This window comes from Ambystoma mexicanum, chromosome 2q (assembly GCF_040938575.1).
Source record: "Ambystoma mexicanum isolate Mex_15411 chromosome 2q, UKY_AmexF1_1, whole genome shotgun sequence".
NCBI classification, from domain to species: Eukaryota; Metazoa; Chordata; class Amphibia; order Caudata; family Ambystomatidae; genus Ambystoma; species Ambystoma mexicanum.
In genome coordinates, this window is record NC_090924.1 from 1421133477 (window position 1) to 1421146645 (window position 13169).

A 13169-nucleotide genomic window follows, 5' to 3' on the forward strand; every position below is an offset into this window, starting at 1 on the left:
GCCTCTCTCTCTCTTTCCTTCTCTGCCCCTCTGTCCCCCTCTCTTCCCCTCTCCCTCTCTCCCTCCCTCTCTCTCACTACCAGACCAGTATCCCTCCATCTTTACCTGTGTCACTTTCAGTGCATGCCTTCATCTCTCTCTCTCCCTCTCTTTCTCTCTCTCTCTCGAACCTGAATTCCACTCCACAGCGGTGCCTCTGATTGGCTGATTCTGGCTCCCAGAGACCTCTTCTCTCATCATGTTCACCGGTAGAGTAGTGTTAGATACCGCTCATCTGTGTGTGGCGTGCCTGTCCCTGTGTGCGCGCGTTAATGAGTGAACTGATGAATACCTGATTGTGAGAGACACATCCCCGCTGGAATTAACAAAACTCTATGTCAAGCCCAGGCCCTTGACAAATCCCCAGGGGATGGCCCCAACCTTTCTCCGTAGACACCAGCTACCCTCCGCGACATATTCGGCCTAGCTGTACACATACTTCCTGGCTTGCATACTCTGCACACCACCTTCAGCGTTGGAATGCAGCTAGCCCCCACGATAAACCCGGCCTAGCGGCACAAATACCTAGAGCACACACGCTCTATTTCTCTGACCATGTACACTTACCTGGACTGCGGTCCCTGAGGGCGTTCCACCTACAGCACGTTGAGACCATACCAATGGTGAAAGGCGCTATTTTATTTTTGAATTTTTTTAAAATTTGCATTTGGTCTAGAATATAAACCTTACAGCTAGGTATCAAACCATATAAACATTGCACCAGGTAGTAAGTAAAATTCATTAAAATTCAATGAAAAGCAAAAACCAATATTATGAAACAGAGAAGGAAAAACAAAAATGAAACATTTCACACATCTTCAGAAGGGATCATATCTCCCAGCGTTCTTAATTGAGAACATAGAACGAGAGAAGAGAATAGCAAATAAAAAAATAAGTAAAGAAAACAAAGAAAATCACAGATTAATTCTCAGTTCCAATAGGCGCCGAGCGGGAGTAACTAAGGATCTTCCTTTTCCTCCAGTAAAATGAAGACTTCCTTCAGAAATGGCAACACCGCCAAGGTTAGAGAGACTTGCTCCCCTTTAAGTATAACAGACCACCATTCAACTGGACTCAAAGTTGTACATCGCATACGAAATTTGCCCAAACCTTTTTCTTTGGAGTCTCAATTCTGGGCAGTCTAGAGAGAGATGGAACAATGTTTCTGGATGTAACTTGTATAGTCTGCATTCATAGTTCCTCGTGTTCAGAGCCTTTCCTACTTCTGTTATCTCTCGTGTTGGAAATAGATTTAATCAAAATCGTAAAAATTGGCATCTGAGGTGCTCTCTTGGGAATTTTTCCAGATATCTTGGGGGCTTTCCTCTCGGTCTGTGGGCCGAGTCCTTGTGTCCATATAGTTTCAATTTTCTAACATAATGGGCCTCATTACGAGTTTGGCGGTAGCCATGGAGCCCTTAGCTCCATGGCTGCCTCCAAACCGGGCTCCTTTTCCGGGTTCCTGCAATGGGGACTTACCGGGTCATTCCAACATAGGAGGACCTGGTAAGTCCTCCTTGCAGAAACCATTCCCCATTCCCATTGAGCCCCCACAGGGCTCAATGGGAATGGGGATGGAGGTAACAGCAGGCACATTATAAGTGTCCCGTTGTTACCTCCCTCTTCCCCTCGCGGCACCCGGAAAGGACGCCTGGATTTACCAGGTGTCCGATCCGGGTCCCGCGATGGCAAGCTTGTAATCAGCCCTGACGGAATGAAGGGGGCCGGTCCCGTACCGGCCCCCTTCATTCCGTCAGCGCAAGCCTCGTCATGAGGCCCAATCTCTGGTATTGTTCCAATCTTGATCCAGTGGCTTGCGTTTTGCCTGGCCCGCGTTTCTCATAAGAACTTTTTCAGATAGGCCCAAATCTTGCAAAATAGATAAACAGGCGTTTTTCCAGGCCGCAAGAACTGCTTCTGTGTTCTCCTGAACTTTAAAACCACCCTGCGCGGTGCCAATCAAGCACTTTCTGAAAAAGGACAGAGTGTTCCACTGAATAGTTGATAACAATGAGGGCAGGCATAGCTCTTCTCTTATCACCTGCTTTGCAATACAAGAAGGCAGTGAGAGGACCAACCTCCAAAAGAAACCCTCTGGTTTGGACCACAGTGATACTGGCAAAGCACAGGAAGCCTCCGCTCCATACGTGACAATAGGTGTCACTTTCATTCTGTAGAACTCGATCACAAGAGTGAGCGAAAACATACAGTATTTGAATTGTATTCGTCGAGACTGAGAAGCCCAATATTTGATCTTACATCTTAGGGACTCTTCTCTCGGGGTATCTATTCCAATGTTGTTGATAAAAATTCCCACATATGTAAAACTAGAGCCTCTCATTATTTTTTCACTCTTTAAGAACCATGATTGTTTAGAAGTGAATCTCTGATCCTTTTTGCCACCGAGAGTCAAAATCCTTGATTTATTTACATTTAATTTTAAGCCATTCTCGCCTACATATTCAGCCAGGGCATTTAGCTGTCTCTGTAGCCCGACTTGAGTCTGATCCAATAGGATTAAATCGTCTACATAAAGTAGGCAGCCGACTGGCTCTCTTGCAATCTTTGGTGGAAAACTTCTGATATTTTCAAAAGAAGTGGAGACGTCTGAAATTAATTGGTTGAACAGTGCCGGTGCCTGAGTACACCCCTGTTTAAACCCTTTAGAAGTTTTAATAGGCTCCGTGAGATTTCCGCTCTTGTCCAATGTAACTTGTAGATGAGTATTGGAGTGCAAGGCGGTCAATGCCTCTCTGACATCCCACAGACAATCCCATTCTTCTAGCTTCTTCCAAAGTTTCTCTCTTTCAATAGTGTCGAAGGCCTGGGCGAGGTCGATTGAGGCTAGGTAGACTTTTCTCTTCACCTTCTTCTTTACTGATGCTTTTATTAAATCTATTATAAACAGGTTTAGTGAAGTTCCTTTGCCTTTAGCAAACCCGGCCTGCAACTTATCACATCTTCCTGTGCTTTGACTCCATTCATTCAAGACTCTTAAGATAAGGGTTCCAAAAATCGTGCCAATCACATCCGGCAGGGCCATAGGCCTGTAGTTTCAAGTGTCAGGCCTATTGCCCCTACTTAAATATCGGCACAATGATGGATGAACGCCAAGAATCCAGTATTCCTTTAGATCGTTTTAATTTCCAAGAACATGTCATGCATCACTTTTAGACCATTATTCCGGGTCTTCTTTCAATATACAATTTGTAAGGCCGTCTGGTCCGGCCACCCTTGATTTACTTGCTGTTTCAATCAGGGACTCTATGTCCGATCATTCAGTTGGGAAGGACCATGCAAGCTCCGACTTTTTTTGACCTTTCATCTCTTTTATGCTCTGTTGTAAACAGAGCACTGAAGTACTTGCTCCATACCTTAACTGGCACTCCATTACAGATCAGAGAGGCCTGCAGAGCAGTCGTGTTATTAAGCACCCTCCAAATTTCAGCTGTATTTATTGATGCTACCAAAGACAGCATCAATTCCGGATCCCGGTGATGAAGCAACCACGTATGCCCTCGAATCCAGTTCTTAAACTGTTGTTTTAACATTTTCTCGCCAAAGGTGTCTTACCTTTTTTTTAAGCTCCCTTTTTTTAAGGACGACTTCCCCATCGAATGAGTGGTGCCTGATGAAACTACGACATCGTATCGGTCCTCCCACCGCCTTAAACGCTCTTAGGATTAAACCGTTGTCCTGACTTTTCACCCCATCCTTTGAAATTTTAACTCTATTGCGTCCTGTTTCTACTTCAAGGGCCCCTTGACTTTTTCTGGGTTTCGCCCTCGGAAAACTCTTTATTGCTATTGATAGAATATTGTGATCACCTGTATTTGTTTGTTTTATCCTCATATCCGTCCACGTGCCCATTGGTGATGGAAATGTTTTTCTCATCCAGTTCATCCCTCCAAGAGAGTCCTCTAACAACCTGGTGACTTGCTTCACTCGGAGATTCAGTAATCAGGGACGCTCTGTCATTGAAACTGTGGATGTTCATACCTCCACATATTAGAATGTCTAAGTTTTCCTTGTTCTCCGGTGCCTCATCAATTAAATCAATAACCGTTTTGACAAAACCCTGGGCAAATGGAGCAGCATCATTCCAATACAATACACTCGCAACATGATATCTCAATGATGTATCTTAAGATCAAATATAATATAATCAAATATAATCACTCCCGTTCTTAACCCCCTAGTAACTATCCAGGAGGAGAGCAACGGTGTAAATCACCGTCACCGTCATGTAGCCACATTTGGCTTCCACAGGGACGTCATGGTCTTCCAACAGGACCTGTTCTGCTCGCTATACCTCTGCGGACTTGTGTGGATATTTCCAACTATAACCCACAGATACGGGGCCACGGTTATCAGTTTTTCCGCGCCGCCTATACAACTACAGCAGATTCTGTAATAGTACCTATTCCTCCGTCCACCGCAACCGGGATCAAAGGGTGTAACCCCCGCAGTCTCCCTGTGTCACATGATCACTGAGGTAAAGGAAAGTTCCGCGGATGTTAAGTCCAAGCGGCCACAGCGCACTAGATAGTTTGTAGGTTTCTTGCTTTCTACTATTTTCTAATGTTTGCAAAGATGGATTCATTCAAAACGTTTAATTCCTATACAAATACCCATTGACATAACCTAATCTAACATCAGTAGAGTTATGAGGGCAATGTGGCATTACAGACACTGAGGTGTGGGGGGGGGCAATAACAGGTGATATCGGATGATTCCTAAATTAAGGACTTAAGGTGAAGTGGAGCAAGAGACAATAGCTCCTCTTAAAACCCTATCACCGCAGTCTGAAATATCATGTCACAAAGCGTCAGACACTATAGAAACCAGATGGAGAAGGTGCTTCGAACCTTGCAGGAGTTTCATCCAAGGGGGAAATTGGCCAATAGACACACTCAGCATTGATGCAGTGTGTTCGGATCGAAACAGCAGGTCTTGTAACAGGGGTTAAGGCCCTCTGCTGACCCTTCGTTTACCATAGCCGGTCATCATTCCAATGGTGTAATTCGGCACTAATGACTTCCTTGGCGGTCCGTGCTGGGTGGTTACAGCCCACCACCTGATTTAATAAATATTACAGGTCAGGGATCAGGGCCTGTCCCTCTTCCTCGTCCCAGTCCTAACTTTTGAGATTTACCAAAAACAGTTATCTCTGACTGTAATACCCAATGCCACATAGATGAAAGCATCCTGCGACCCCCGCTACAGTACAACCGGGAGGCAGGAGTAGCCGATAGTGATGCGTAAGGAACCGAGGGCAGCCCATGTGGCTGCAGTGCAAATTTCTAGAAATGCTGCTTGCTTCAGACCACTGGAACAAGCACGAATTCCTTCAGATGGTGTTACCTGGCCTGCCCGGCTTAGGATGTATGAGGGCCTGTTTCAACATGATGGTTGGGGGGTCCCCTTTGCTTAGAGTGGAAAGCAGTCTGAGGCGCCTGTGTGGGGCATACATTAGAATGGAGATAAAGATAAGGTTACTAACTGCCAATTATCACCAGCCGGGCGAGCCAGCAGGGAGCTGAAACACTGAATGCACGCTGAATAGCTATGAATTATTCGACTATGATTCCTTCTTTGTAAGTAAGTGGATGTCCTGGAGGAGCCAGTCTTGAAAAGCATTAAGGTGATAACACTTCTGTTTTCCCCAGTGGAAGTGACCACCTGATGGACTCCAGCAAACGCAGCCTGCAAGGCGGGCACTGCAAGGCGCACACTGTAAGCCTAAGAACAAAGTAATATGTAAAGGAATATATTGCCTTGTTATTAGACTGCTGACTGGAAATATGGGGGCAGTGCTGGAAGGCCCCTTTCATTTGAAAAAGTTGAAAGGCCTTACGCCATCCTTGAATCCTGGCCACAATGAAGTGGGATGGATGGGCAAGCTTGCCTTATCCCCCTCTGCCCCACAAACTTTGCCGCATGTTTCTGATGTGGCCCCTACCTCGATAGTGGGAAATCGTATGTTTGCCTTTGACACATTTTTTATGGAGAAGACTTTGTGTAAGTTATGCTTGTGCCTCCCCCAGGCAAGGTTGATCTTATGACCTCTTCTTCCGGAGCTGCCCTCCTGCTGGAATGTGCTTTCCTTCTCTACCCTATTCTCATCCCTATGTATTTAAAGGACAAGTCTCAACAAGCGTGCGTTTAAACACTGATGATCACTGCTGTGTGCCAAAGCCAGGTTCTGTCTCACAACCTTGGTATGGAGCGTCGCATACTTTCCTTAAACTTGTCTCTCTCACTTCTGTCTGCACTGCATTCCTGCTCTTGGGGTATTTACATGTCTCTACCATGTCTCCCCTTTTACCGCATCCGCCGAATTCAGACAACAGGGTATACACATGTCTATACCTCACCTCCCTTCTCCCTCCTCCACTGCATCCAGACAAAAGGGTATATACATGTCTACACCGCACCCCCCTCTCCCTACTTCACTGCATTCAGGCAACAAGGCATACACATGTCTAAACCACACCCTCCCACCCCCTCTCCCTCCTCCACTGCATACAGACAACAGGGTATATACATGTCTATACCACATCTCCCCTCTCCCTCCTCCACTGCATCCAGACAAAAGGGTATATACATGTTTACACCGCCCCTCCCCACTCCCTCCTCCACTGCATCCAGACAAAAGGTTATATACATGTTTACACCGCCCCTCCCCTCTCCCTCCTCCACTGCATCCAGACAAAAGGGTATACCCTATCTCCCCCCTTCACTGCATCCAGACAAAAGGGTATATACATGTTTACACCGCCCCTCCCCTCTCCCTCCTCCACTGCATCCAGACAAAAGGGTATATACATGTCTACACTGCCCGCCCCTCGCCCTCCTCCACTGCATTCAGGCAACAGGGTATATACAGGTTTATATCACATCTCTCCTCTCCCTCCTCCACTGCATCCAGACAACAGGATATATACATGTCTTTACGAGACCCCCACCTCCCTCTGCCTCCTCCACTGCATTCAGGCAACAGGGTATATACAGGTTTATACCCCATCTCCCCTCTCCCTCCTCCACTTCATCCAGACAAAAGGGTATATACATGTTTACACCGCCCCTCCCCTCTCCCTCCTCCACTGCATCCAAACAAAAGGGTATACCCCATCTCCCCTCTCCCTCCTCCACTGCATCCAGACAAAAGGGTATTTACATGTTTACACCGCCCCTCGTCCTCCTCCACTGCATCCAGACAAAAGGGTATACCCCATCTCCCCTCTCCCTCCTCCACTGCATCCAGATAAAAGGGTATATACATGTTTACACCGCACCCCCCTCTCCCTACTTCACTGCATTCAGGCAACAGGGTATATACATGTCTATACCACATCTCCCCTCTCCCTCCTCCACTGCATCCAGACAAAAGGGTATATACATGTTTACACCGCCCCTCCCCTCTCCCTCCTCCACTGCATCCAGACAAAAGGGTATACCCTATCTCCCCTCTCCCTCCTTCACTGCATCCAGACAAAAGGGTATATACATGTTTACACCGCCCCTCCCCTCTCCCTCCTCCACTGCATCCAGACAAAAGGGTATATACATGTCTACACTGCCCGCCCCTCGCCCTCCTCCACTGCATTCAGGTAACAGGGTATATACAGGTTTATATCACATCTCTCCTCTCCCTCCTCCACTGCATCCAGACAACAGGATATATACATGTCTTTACGAGACCCCCACCACCCTCTGCCTCCTCCACTGCATTCAGGCAACAGGGTATATACAGGTTTATACCCCATCTCCCCTCTCCCTCCTCCACTTCATCCAGACAAAAGGGTATATACATGTTTACACCGCCCCTCCCCTCTCCCTCCTCCACTGCATCCAAACAAAAGGGTATACCCCATCTCCCCTCTCCCTCCTCCACTGCATCCAGACAAAAGGGTATTTACATGTTTACACCGCCCCTCGTCCTCCTCCACTGCATCCAGACAAAAGGGTATACCCCATCTCCCCTCTCCCTCCTCCACTGCATCCAGATAAAAGGGTATATACATGTTTACACCACCCCTCCCCTCGTCCTCCTCCACTGCATCCAGACAAAAGGGTATACCCCATCTCCCCTCTCCCTCCTCCACTGCATCCAGACAAAAGGGTATATACATGTTTACACTGCCCCTCCCCTCGTCCTCCTCCACTGCATCCAGACAAAAGGGTATACCCCATCTCCCCTCTCCCTCCTCCACTGCATCCAGACAAAAGGGTATATACATGTTTACACCGCCCCTCCCCTCGTCCTCCTCCACTGCATCCAGACAAAAGGGTATACACATGTTTATACCGCCCCTCCCCTCGTCCTCCTCCACTGCATCCAGACAAAAGGATATACCCCATCTCCCCTCTCCCTCCTCCACTGCATCCAGACAAAAGGGTATATACATGTCTACACCGCACCTCTCCTCTCTCCCTTCTCCACTGCATCCAGACATTAGGGTATATACATGTCTACACTGCCCGCCCCTCGCCCTCCTCCACTGCATTCAGGCAACAGGGTATATACAGGTTTATATCACATCTCTCCTCTCCCTCCTCCACTGCATCCAGAAAACAGGATATATACATGTCTATACAAGACCCCCCCCTCTCCCTCCTCCACTGCATCGGGACAAAAAGGTTTATACGGGTTTATACCACATCTCCCCTCTCCCTCCTCCACGGCATCCAGACAACAGGGTAGATACATGTTTACACCGCCTCTCCCCTCTCCCTCCTCCACTGCATCCAGACAAAAGGGTATAGATATATACATGTGTACACCACACGTCTCCTCCCCCTACTCCATTGCATTCAGGCAACAAGGTATACACATGTCTAAACCAGACCCCCGCACTCCCTCTCCCTCCTCCACTGCTTCCAGACAAAAGGGTATATACATGTCTACACCGCACCCCCCCCGCTACTTCACTGCATTCAGGCAACAAGGTATACACATGTCTAAACCAGTCCCCCCCAACCTCCTCTCCCTCCTCCACTGCATACAGACAACAGGGTATATACATGTCTATACCACATTTCCCCTCTCCCTCCTCCACTGCATCTAGACAAAAGGGTATATACATATGCATGTCAACACCGCACCTCTCCTCCCCCTACTCCACTGCATCCAGACAACAGGGTATATACATGTTTACACCGCCCCTCCCCTCTCCCTCCTCCACTGCATCCAGACAAAAGGGTATAGATATATACATGTCTACACCACACGTCTCCTCCCACTACTCCATTGCATTCAGGCAACAAGGTATACACATGTCTTTACCAGACCCCCCACCACCCTCTGCCTCCTCCACTGCATTCACGCAACAGGGTATATACATATACATGTCTACACCGCACCTCTCCTCCCCCATCTGCACTACATCCAGACAACAGGGTATATACATGTCTTTACCAGACCCCCCACTACCCTCTTCCTCCTCCACTGCATTCAGGCAACAGGGTATATACGGGTTTATACCCCATCTCCCCTCTCCCTCCTCCACTGCATCCAGACAAAAGGGTATACCCCATCTCCCCTCTCCCTCCTCCACTGCATCCAGACAAAAGGGTATATACATGTTTACACCGCCCCTCCCCTCTCCCTCCTCCACTGCATCCAGACAAAAGGGTATATACATATACATGTCTACACTGCACCTCCCCTCCCCCTACTCCACTGCATTCAGGTGACAGGGTATATACATTTCTACACCGCACCTCCCCTCCCCCTACTTCACTGCATTCAGGCAACAAGGCATACACATGTCTAAACCAGACCCCCCCCACCCACTCTCCCTCCTCCACTGCATACAGACAACAGGGTATATACATGTCTATACCACATCTCCCCTCTCCCTCCTCCACTGCATCCAGACAAAAGGGTATATACATGTTTACACCACCCCTCCCCTCTCCCTCCTCCACTGCATCCAGACAAAAGGGTATTCCCCATCTCCCCTCTCCCTCCTCCACTGCATCCAGACAAAAGGGTATATACATGTTTATACTGCCCCTCCCCTCTCCCTCCTCCACTGCATCCAGACAAAAGGGTATTCCCCATCTCCCCTCTCCCTCCTCCACTGCATCCAGACAAAAGGGTATATACATGTTTACACCGCACCTCTCCTCCCCCTACTCCACTGCATCCAGACAACAAGGTATATACATGTCTTTACCAGACCCCCCACCACCCTCTCCCTCCTCCACTGCATTTAGGCAACAGGGTATATACGGGGGTATACCCCATCTCCCCTCTCCCTCCTCCACTGCATCTAGACAAAAGGGTATATACATGTTTACACCGCCTCTCCCCTCTCCCTCCTCCACTGCATCCAGACAACAGGATACATACATGTCTATACCAGACCACACTCTCCCTCCTCCACTGCATCCAGACAACAGGGTATATACATGTCTATACCACATCTCCTCTCTCCCTCCTCCACTGCATCCAGACAAAAGGGTATATACATGTCTGCACCACCCCGCCCCTCTCCCTCCTCCACTGCATTCAGGCAATAGGGTATATACATGTCTATACAAGACACCCCCCCCTCTCCCTCCTCCACTGCATCCAGACAAAAAGGTATATACGGGTTTATACCACATCTCCCCTCTCCCTCCTCCACTGCATCCAGACAAAAGGGTATAGACATATACATGTCACACTGCACCTCTCCTCCCCCTACTCTACTCCATCTAAACAACAGGGTACATACATGTCTATACCAGACCACCCTCTCCCTCCTCCACTGCATCCAGACAACAGGGTACATACATGTCTATACCAGACTCCCCCCTCTCCCTTCTCCACTGCATCCAGACAACATGGTATATACATGTCTATACCAGACCCCCCCCCTCTGGTCTGTAACATCAAGCCTCTCCATCCTCTACTGCTTTCAAACACCTGTAGTAGTGACCAGGAAGAGCTTTATTTAGATGTACTCGGTCTCACCGAGACTTGGTTCACGGCCAGCTCTGTCACGAGTTTTGACTCTCTCCTCCCTGATGACTACAAGATCCTCTCTGAACCCAGAACCAACCGGAGGTGCAGCCCTGATCTTCCCGGAGTGGATCCATGTTTCTGTCATTCCTACATAGGCCTACTCCTCCTTTAAAAGCCTGGTCTACAAGGTCTCTATCTCTCCTGGCCTCTCACTGTGGCCACCATCTACAGGCCTCCTGGTCAGGTCGCCCTCTTCGTCGCTGAGTGGGGTGAAGTCTGCTCCTCCCTCCTTGCCTCTACATCTCAACCTCTCCTACTCTGAGAACTTAACATCCACTTGGATGCTGCTAGCACCTCCTCGGGGCTCTTTCACAACCTCTGTGACTCTTTTGATGTCCTTGCACCTGTCATGAGGATCCGTTTGAAGCCTGCCTCCAAGTACAACTCTTAGTACAATACTGACCTCGCCACCCATAAGTGCATGTGCAGGGTGGCTGAGAGGATGCTGAGGGCATCAAGTGCATCCTCTGACAAACTGGCCTACTGCCTGCAATATAGATGCTTTGTCCTACCTAAGAAGAGAGCCTACATCCAAGCCCACGTCTCTGCGGCCTCTAACAACTCAGCCGAACATTTCATAATCTGCAATTAGCTGGACAATCCTGCTGCAGTCTCTAACTCTCCAGTTCCCTCCTAGGCCCTTTGCACAGCTCTGGCATCTCATTTCAACACTAAAACTCAGGACATACTGTCCACGCTCTCTTCTTCTACCCGCTCTTCCTCTCCCTCTACCATTCCAAGCCCCTCTCCAGTCGTATCTCCTCTTTCTTTCTCCTCCTTCATCCTGTTCACTCCCAATGATGTTTCTAGACAAGTCACATCTATGAAAGTTTTGTCTCCAGAAGCATTAAGAACCACATCGACATCCATGCTACAGCCTTTGCCGATTCAGTCTTTTGCAACTGAAACCACTCCCACCACCCTTAAGCACACCCTTGTGCATCCCCTTCTTAAGTAGCCCTTTGCCGATACTTCCTCTCTGGCAAACTATCACCCAATCTCCATCACTCCTTTCCTGGGCAAGCTTCTGGAAAAGCTGGCCATCTCCAAGGTAAATCTACATACTGAATATGTTGGTTGTCTCCATAACCACCAGTCTGGCTTCAGAGCAGCCAGAGCCCAAAAACTGCTCTCCTGAACACCCGTGAAGACCTGCTCTCCGGTCTTGACTCTAACCTGCCTACTGTGTTTGTTGTCCTTGATCTATTCTCTGCTTTTGACACAGTCAACCACTCCATCCTGTTCTATTGTCTCTGTGCAACTCAAGACCTTCCTTTTTACTTCCGCTTTCTCTCTCCCTCTCCTGTGGGGTACATTTACCCACCCAGCAGAAATCGCCTCCATCACCAAGCTGCAATTCAGCAGTACCAGCAGAATGGCTGTGCTGGCTCCTTTGAGCACCATTGCCTCGCATCAAAACTGAGTTTTGCAGCAGAAAAATGATGGCTGCACTGTCTTGCCAAGCACCTTTTGGGCAAGATAGAACAGGGAACACACCGACAAAGGCTTCCAGTGTGCTCCCTTATGTGCACCAAAGAAGTGAATTCAAAAGCTGCACTGCTTTGCAGCTAGCTTAAAATTTCCCATTGAAAAAGGAAATATTTGGCATTTAAAATGATGCGCCCTGATGCTCTTTTTCATCGGTTCAACAATACACAGTTCCGATCCAGTGAGACCCAGCCATATTCAGGTTGTGCTCCAACAAAAAGGTGAATTGTTCATTGACTGGCAATGTGTCAGGCAAGATCTGTGAAATCACCAAGAACATTACTCCCAGCCATACGGAAAAACACCTTACTTTGCAACATATGGTGCTTATGTTGGTGTGAGTGGACCATTGCCTTGAACAGATTGCTGTGTATAAGAAATTGACTAGGACTGCAAATTAATGTTTGGAATCCAGATGGAAGAGAAAACCGCATTGGAAGTGTCAGCAAAAGGAAGATTCACCGCGTGTAAAAATGGTTGCTTTTTTACAAACAAGGAAATATCTGTTTGAAAGTAAATTGTGGAATTAAGGCACTGTCTTTGCACATAATGTGATGGGGGTTTTGTTTTAAAATATATGTAGAATATTTAAGTCCCACAGTTTGCTTTCTGGTTCAGAAAAAAA